The sequence below is a fragment of the Pan troglodytes genome, chromosome 4 (assembly GCF_028858775.2).
Source record: "Pan troglodytes isolate AG18354 chromosome 4, NHGRI_mPanTro3-v2.0_pri, whole genome shotgun sequence".
NCBI lineage: Eukaryota > Metazoa > Chordata > Mammalia > Primates > Hominidae > Pan > Pan troglodytes.
In genome coordinates this window covers 32,248,139-32,257,080 of record NC_072402.2, presented here as the reverse complement: position 1 = coordinate 32,257,080, position 8,942 = coordinate 32,248,139, and the positions used below count along the sequence as shown (strand labels likewise).

The following is an 8,942-nucleotide window of genomic DNA, read 5'->3' as shown; positions in this document are numbered from 1 at the left end:
TTCTTCCTACCCATGAGCATGGAATGTTCTTCCATTTGTTTGTATCCTCTTTTATTTCCTTGAGCAGTGGTTTGTAGTTCTCCTTGAAGAGGTCCTTCACATCCCTTGTAAGTTGGATTCCTAAGTATTTTATTCCCTTTGGAGCAATTGTGAATGGGAGTTCACTCATGATTTGGCTGTTTGTCTGTTGTTGGTGTATAAGAATGCTTGTAATTTTTGTACATTGATTTTGTATCCTGAGACTTTGCTGAAGTTGCTTATCAGCTTAAGGAGATTTTGGGCTGAGACAATGGGGTTTTCTAGATATACAATCATGTAATCTGCAAACAGGGACAATTTGACTTCCTCTTTTCCTGTTTGAATACCCTTTATTTCCTTCTCCTGCCTAATTGCCCTGGCCAGAACTTCCAACGCTATGTTGAATAGGAATGGTGAGAGAGGGCATCCCTGTCTTGTGGTAGTTTTCAAAGGGAATGCTTCCAGTTTTTGCCCATTCAGTATGATACTGGCTGTGGGTTTGTTATAGATAGCTCTTATTATTTTGAAATACGTCCCATCAATACCTAATTTATTGAGAGTTTTTAGCATGAAGGGTTGTTGAATTTTGTCAAAGGCCTTTTCTGCATCTATTGAGATAATCATGTGGTTTTTGTCTTTGGCTCTGTTTATATGCTGGATTACATTTATTGATTTGTGTATATTGAACCAGCCTTGCATCCCAGGGATGAAGCCCACTTGATCATGGTGGATAAGCTTTTTGATGTGCTGCTGGATTCGTTTTGCCAGTATTTTATTGAGTATTTTTGCATCAATGTTCATCAAGGATATTGATCTAAAATTCTCTTTTTTGGTTGTGTCTCTGCCCAGCTTTGGTATCAGAATGATGCTGGTCTCATAAAATGAGTTAGGGAGGATTCCCTTTTTTTCTATTGATTGGAATAGTTTCAGAAGGAATGGTACCACTTCCTCCTTGTACCTCTGGTAGAGTTCGGCTGTGAATCCATGTGGTCCTGGACTCTTTTTGGTTGGTAAGCTATTGATTATTGCCACAATTTCAGATCCAGTTATTGGTCTATTCAGAGATTCAACTTCTTCCTGGTTTAGTCTTGGGAGAGTATATGTGTCGAGGAATTTATCCATTTCTTCTAGATTTTCTAGTTTATTTCCGTAGAGGTGTTTGTAGTATTCTCTGATGGCAGTTTGTATTTCTATGGGATCGGTGGTGATATCCCCTTTATCATTTTTTATTGCGTCTATTTGATTCTTCTCTCTTTTTTTCTTTATTAGTCTTGCTAGTGGTCTATCAATTTTGTTGATCTTTTCGAAAAACCAGCTCCTGGTTTCATTAATTTTTTGAAGAGTTTTTTGTGTCTCTGTTTCATTGAGTTCTGCTCTGATTTTAGTTATTTCTTGCCTTCTGCTAGCTTTTGACTGTGTTTGCTCTTCCTTTTCTAGTTCTTTTAATTGTAATGTTAGGGTGTCAATTTTGGATCTTTCCTGCTTTCTCTTGTGGGCATGTAGTGCTATAAATTTCCCTCTACACACTGCTTTGACTGTGTCCCAGAGATTCTGGTATGTTGTCTCTTTGTTCTCGTTGGTTTCAAAGAACATCTTTATTTCTGCCTTCATTTCATTATGTACCCAGTAGTCATTCAGGAGCAGGTTGTTCAGTTTCCGTGTAGTTGAGCGGTTTTGAGTGAGATTCTTAATCCTGAGTTCTAGTTTGATTGCACTGTGATCTGAGAGATAGTTTGTTATAATTTCTTTTCTTTTACATTTGCTGATGAGAGCTTTACTTCCAAGTATGTGGTCAATTTTGGAATAGGTGTGGTGTGGTGCTAAAAAAAATGTATATTCTGTTGATTTGGGGTGGAGAGTTCTGTAGATGTCTATTAGGTCCGCTTGGTGCAGAGCTGAGTTCAATTCCTGGGTATCCTTGTTGACTTTCTGTCTCGTTGATCTGTCTAATGTTGACAGTGGGGTGTTAAAGTCTCCCATTATTAATGTGTGGGAGTCTAAGTCTCTTTGTAGGTCACTCAGGACTTGCTTTATGAATCTGGGTGCTCCTGTATTGGGTGCATATATATTTAGGATAGTTAGCTCTTCTTGTTGAATTGATCCCTTTACCATTATGTAACGGCCTTCTTTGTCTCTTTTGATCTTTGTTGGTTTAAAGTCTGTTTTATCAGAGACTAGGATTGCAACCCCTGCCTTTTTTTGTTTTCCATTTGCTTGGTAGATCTTCCTCCATCCTTCTATTTTGAGCCTATGTGTGTCTCTGCACGTGAGATGGGTTTCCTGAATACAGCACACTGATGGGTCTTGACTCTTTATCCAATTTGCCAGTCTGTGTCTTTTAATTGGAGCATTTAGTCCATTTACATTTAAGGTTAATATTGTTATGTGTGGATTTGATCCTGTCATGATGATGTTAGCTGGTTATTTTGCTCGTTAGTTGATGCAGTTTCTTCCTAGTCTTGATGGTCTTTACATTTTGGCATGATTTTGCAGTGGCTGGTACCGGTTGTTCCTTTCCATGTTTAGTGCTTCCTTCAGGAGCTCTTTTAGGGCAGGCCTGGTGGTGACAAAATCTCTCAGCATTTGCTTGTCTGTAAAGTATTTTATTTCTCCTTCACTTATGAAGCTTAATTTGGCTGGATATGAAATTCTGGGTTGAAAATTCTTTTCTTTAAGAATGTTGAATATTGGCCCCCACTCTCTTCTTGCTTGTAGGGTTTCTGCCGAAAGATCCGCTGTTAGTCTGATGGGCTTCCCTTTGAGGGTAACCTGACCTTTCTCTCTGGCTGCCCTTAACATTTCTTCCTTCATTTCAACTTTGGTGAATCTGACAATTATGTGTCTTGGAGTTGCTCTTCTCAAGGAGTGTCTTTGTGGTGTTCTCTGTATTTCCCGAATCTGAATGTTGGCCTGCCTTGCTACATTGGGGAAGTTCTCCTTGATAATATCCTGCAGACTGTTTTCCAACTTGGTTCCATTCTCCCCATCACTTTCAGGTACACCAATCAGATGTGGATTTGGTCTTTTCACATAGTCCCATATTTCTTGGAGGCTTTGCTCATTTCTTTTTATTCTTTTTTCTTTAAACTTCCCTTCTCGCTTCATTTCATTCATTTCATCTTCCATTGCTGATACCCTTTCTTCCAGTTGATCGCATCAGCTCCTGAGGCTTCTGCATTCTTCACGTAGTTCTCGAGCCTTGGTTTTCAGCTCCATCAGCTCCTTTAAGCACTTCTCTGTATTGGTTATTCTAGTTATACATTCTTCTAAATTTTTTTCAAAGTTTTCAACTTCTTTGCCTTTGGTTTGAATGTCCTCCCGTAGCTCAGAGTAATTTGATCGTCTGAAGCCTTCTTCTCTCAGCTTGTCAAAGTCATTCTCCGTCCAGCTTTGTTCCATTGCTGGTGAGGAACTGCGTTCCTTTGGAGGAGGAGAGGCGCTCTGCTTTTTAGAGTTTCCAGTTTTTCTGTTCTGTTTTTTCCCTATCTTTGTGGTTTTATCTACTTTTGGTCTTAGATGATGGTGATGTACGGATGGGTTTTTGGTGTGGATGTCCTTTCTGTTTGTTAGTTTTCCTTCTAACAGACAGGACCCTCAGCTGAGTACCCTGCCGTGTGAGGTGTCAGTGTGCCCCTGCTGGGGGGTGCCTCCCAGTTAGGCTGCTCGGGGGTCAGGGGTCAGGGTCCCACTTGAGGAGGCAGTCTGCCCATTCTTAGATCTCCAGCTGTGTGCTGGGAGAACCACTGCTCTCTTCAAAGCTGTCAGACAGGGATATTTAAGTCTGCAGAGGTTACTGCTGTCTTTTTGTTTGGCTGTGCCCTGCCCCCAGAGGTGGAGCCTACAGAGGCAGGCAGGCCTCCTTGAGCTGTGGTGGGCTCCACCCAGTTCGAGCTTCCGGGCTGCTTTGTTTACCTCAGCAAGCCTGGGCAATGGCGGGCGCCCCTCCCCCAGCCTCGCTGCCGCCTTGCAGTTTGATCTCAGACTGCTGTGCTAGCAATCAGCGAGACTCCGTGGGCGTAGGACCCTCCGAGCCAGGTGCGGGATATACTCTCGTGGTGCGCCGTTTTTTAAGCCCGTCATAAAAGCGCAGTATTCAGGTGGGAATGACTCAATTTTCCAGGTGCCGTCAGTCACCCCTTTCTTTAACTAGGAAAGGGAACTCCCTGACCCCTTGCGCTTCCCGAGTGAGGTAATGCCTCGCCCTGCTTCGGCTCACGCACGGTGCGCGCACCCACTGGCCTGCGCCCACTGTCTGGCACTCCCTAGTGAGATGAACCCGGTACCTCAGATGGAAATGCAGAAATCACCCGTCTTCTGCGTCGCTCACGCTGGGAGCTGTAGACCGGAGCTGTTCCCATTCGGCCATCTTGGCTCCTCCCCCACCAGATCTCATTCTTAATAAAAGACAAGTAAGTTAAAATCGTAATGAAAAACTGTTTCCAGTATCAGGCTGGCAAAGATAAAAAGGTTCGCTAATATACTGAGAGCAAGTGTATGGGAAAAACAGAATTCTATACTCACACACTATTGCTGGAAATGTAAATGGTGGAAACTCCATTGAAGGGAACTTGGCAATATTTGCCAAAATTAAAAGTGCTCAAACTCTTGGCCTAGAATTCTATTTTTAAAACTGTATCCTACAGAAAATGTGCATTTAAATGTGCAAGGATATTCATTGTGGCTTTTTCTTTTTTTGCAAATCAAATAATAAAACAAGGAATACATTAACTGTCTTATCAATAGACTGCTGGTGGAATACTCTGCTAGATAAGTAAACTATGGTAAATTTATAATAGGAAAAAATCTATGCCATACACAACAGGTATGAATAAGGGCAGGAGAGTGTGTAAAGATGGAGCACTGCCTTTTGAATTTCTTTTTCCCTTGAATTTTTTATTTTAAAGAGTTTATAGAATGCTTCAGAAAGAGTATATAAACCTGGTTACACATTTTTGTCTTGGGAAGGGAGGCTTCAGGAGGTCTAAGATAATCTATTTCTATAAACCTTTTTATATTGTGGGGAAAAAATTGTGCTACAGCATTTTCTACCAAGTTAAAACTTAATAAAACAGCAAGCACAGTTTAATGGGTTCACATTCCTACTGACAACTGCAGCTTTTACTTATCACCAATACCCCTAAATGTCCAATGACAGGCTCCATAGCTGAAGGAAAATTGGGAAACAATTGGAATGGTACAAAGATTGTGACATAAGTAACATTAGAAATAATGATATTACCTCACATTTTGTGAGCACTTGCGATGTATCAGGAGTTGGTCTAAGCATTTTACTTGTATTAAAATTCTTAATCCTCTCAATTGTCCTAGAAATTATGTATTGTCTTCATCCTGATTTTATAGTCAAGGTAGGCCTGAGAGAGAGGTTGGGGAAACTCTCCAAGATCACAGTTATTCAATGACTGCTCATAATTTCAATAACTACAAGAACAGCACTAACAAAACAGAGAGCTTCCTGTGGCCCCCACTAGCATGATTCTGTCCTTCCTCACCAACTGTATCCCCCCCCAGTCCAATAAAAGGTATTTTTCTCTGTCTGTTCAGTCTCAAAAAGGGAGATCTGTTTGGCTCACTATTTTGATTTGTAGACCTTTTCAAAGACTGTGTGGGTGTTATTAAACCTGTTTACTTCAGAAATTGAAAGGCTCAAAAAACAAAGAAATGAGTGGAAGATATGTCAGACAAATGCCAACTGAAAGATTGTGGCTTATCCTTGTTAAGATTAGAAAACACAATACAAAAATCATAATATGAGAGGAAGATGTTTTAAAATATTGACAAAGATTAAATTTCCTCAGTGAAAATATCACAGCCATAACTGTTGAATCATTAAATAAAATCTATGAAACATATACAACTAAAGATATTAAAAATTCAATAAGAAATTGACAAAATTACTGTCATAGGAGCAGACCTTAGCACACGTCTGTGAAGCAGGCTCACTGTACACTGGTTACCAGTTTATCTGAGTCTGGTGAGATAGAATGTCCACACACACCACAAGGTACATGATGCAGGTTTATTACTTACCTACAGAAAACATGGGTGGCAGAAGCCCAGGATTCATTCTGAGCCTGTCCCCAAAGGCTCAGGAAAGCTGCCCAGGATAGAGGGATTCTCATCTCATGTACCTCACTTGCGCTGCAGCTGAGGGACCCCAGAAATAAGTCTGACCTAGGGTTTTTTGTTTTTGTTTTTTGAGACGGAGTTTCTCTCTTGTTCCCCAGGCTAGAGTGCAATGGCGTGATCTCAGCTCACTGCAACCTCTGCCTCCTGGGTTCAAGAAATTCTCCTGCCTCAGCTTCCCAAGTAGCTGGGATTACAGGCATGCACCACCTTGCCTGGCTAATTTTTGTATTTTTGGTATAGATGGGGTTTCACTATATTGGCCAGGCTGGTCTTGAACTCCTGACCTCAGGTGATGCACCTCCCTTGGCCTCCCAAAATGCTGGGATTACAGGCATGAGCCACCGTGCCCGGCCTGACCTAGGTTTTATAACCTGAGGGCTACATGACACACTGAATTAAATCAGTAAAGGACATCCTGTTTCTAGGGGGCCCTGGAACAGAGCCTGGGCTATTCTGGTCAGTACCCCACATTTTAGGCTTTTGCATACTCAGCAAATTCTACATTTATTACAAGTGGGAAAAACTACAAGTGGGAAAGGGAGGAGAACTGAGTAAGACCAAGGCCACCTGGAGAACTGACCTGCAACATCTCCATCTGTCTCTGTCACATCAAATAGATCAATAATGATAACAGCAATGATATCAATAATAAAACTGCATTATTTATAAGAAACAACTTTTTTTTCTGCTTTGAGTAGGGAATATTTCTGTATTTCTTTTTTGGTTATAATGGTCAGATTGGCAAATTGCTGATTTTTTAGTGCTTGGCTGTTCACTGTGCAGCATCTTACTGGAACAATTAAAATGGTACAGAAAAGTCAGAGCTGTGGAACCAACGCTGGGGGTTTCTTGAGCATCAGTGAAAATACTTAGCAGTTTGAACTAAATAGACCTTGGCCATATGTAGGCCAATAACCATGCATTAAATACATTTCAATTTTTTATGGAATCTCTTTTGGGTATCTTTTTTCTTCTATTTTCAAAGATGCAAAAAGAAAGAGTCAGTGTCATTAAGCATAAATTATCTTAAGCATAAATTATCTCATCTCAGAGATGAGATGATATAGGTCAAGGTCCAGCACCCTGGAAAGATGGAGTCTAGTGTAGCAATTTTCCTGACTTCCTCTATGTCTTCTAGCTCAAGTAAGCTACTTCCTTCTAGTTCTGATATGTGCTATAAATGTATAGCCTGTGTATATATTTGACTACCTATAGCAAACCTTTTTTAGAATGGTGGGGAGAGAATACAGCAGGTAAATCTAATCATCCCTTTTTGCACAAGACCCTCTGTCCATATCTTTTACTTCAAGAATCCTTTTAGAGTTGGAAATCAATAGAGTGGAATTCTAGTACTGTCTCTTTTTCAAGAAGAAAAAAAATCTTCATGACATCCGAGGCTTTGGAATTTATTTGTGGTCACAGAGGTAATCCTTGTCATACAATGAATGGACTAACTGATAATTCCCAGCCTTGAGCATATTATCTCTGTCTGTATCCCTCTTTTTGTCCGGTTGTATATCACAGAGTATTCATTATTGAGAAATGCATTTGCTTGTCGCGTGATTCTCTCCTTGTGCAATGGTTTTGTTGTTTGGATTTTGAGGTCTAAGGTTTGGTCTGGAGGAGACTGGGTTATTACTAAGCTCATTACCAAGATGTGGAGGAAAGATCTCAGTTCAAATTAAATTGCATATGTTTGCCCTCAAATTCACATTTGTATTAGCATCTTAGCCTGTCTTCTAAGAAATGAAATTTATTTCTTACATTGAAGGCTGGAAATCTATTGTCATGGGGGCACAGTAACAGCCTTCTTGCTGGTGGGAACTATGCAGAGTATTGAGGTGGCACAGGGCATCACACGGCAAGGAGAATGAATGTGCTAACATGCTAGCTCAGATCCCTCTTCTTATATAGTTACCAGTCCCATTACCTGATAACCCATTAATCTGTGAATGGATTAATTCATTCATGAGGGCAGAGCCCTTATGATCCAAGTGCCGCTTAAACAGGCCACGTCTCTCAACACTATCACATTGGGAATTACATTTCAACATGAATTTTGGAAGGAACAAACGTTCAAACCATACAAAATGGAAAAATAAATCAAAATAAAATAAACCTCCTTAGCTTTGCTCAGTGGCAGTATTATGACCAACGAGCTCCATCTGAGGCATGATTATTGCTAATTGAAAACTTTTCCCAATACGACAATTGAAATATAGTTTAGATTGGCATTTTTTGGACAGTCTGTATGGAAACTAAACTTTGTTGGTAAAAAAAATAAAAATTAATGATAAATAAAAAATAAACTGCTGGCTTAAGTTGATTTATAATTCTGTATCTCATAAAATTGGAATATACATTTATTATAATTTGTAGCAATCTAGGAATTTTGATGCTAGGGTAACAGGTGGGGTTTTCTTCCCTATACACCTTCTTGATGCTAGAATAGGGTAATTTATAAGATAGGAATAAGATCTGAATATATAATAGAAATTGTTCTTAGATGCAAGCACCGGTAGCATTTTAAGTAAGGTAGAGAAAATAGACTGCTAATAAAGTAACTGGAGTTGTATCATAAGATACTGTCAATCTTAGAAGTAGAAAGCTGTGCTTGTCTTGTATCTCTTTCACCCTGATGCTGGACCAGGAAGAGTAGAATTTCTTAAATGTCTTCCTCTTACAAGAAGGGCCTGAGGAAACCATCAAAGGGGACCAAGTGACTGACAGCCCAGGCCAGAGTCCATGCTAAAGCAGCAGTGACATGCAGAGGCATA

At 40.2% G+C, this 8,942-nt stretch overlaps 1 pseudogene; it reads left to right on the top strand.

Annotated features, from left to right (window-relative positions):
* Positions 1-8,290: 8,290 nt before the first annotated feature.
* On the top strand, positions 8,291-8,422 carry LOC112209395 (U4 spliceosomal RNA; annotated as a pseudogene).
* The last annotated feature ends 520 nt before the right edge of the window (positions 8,423-8,942 follow it).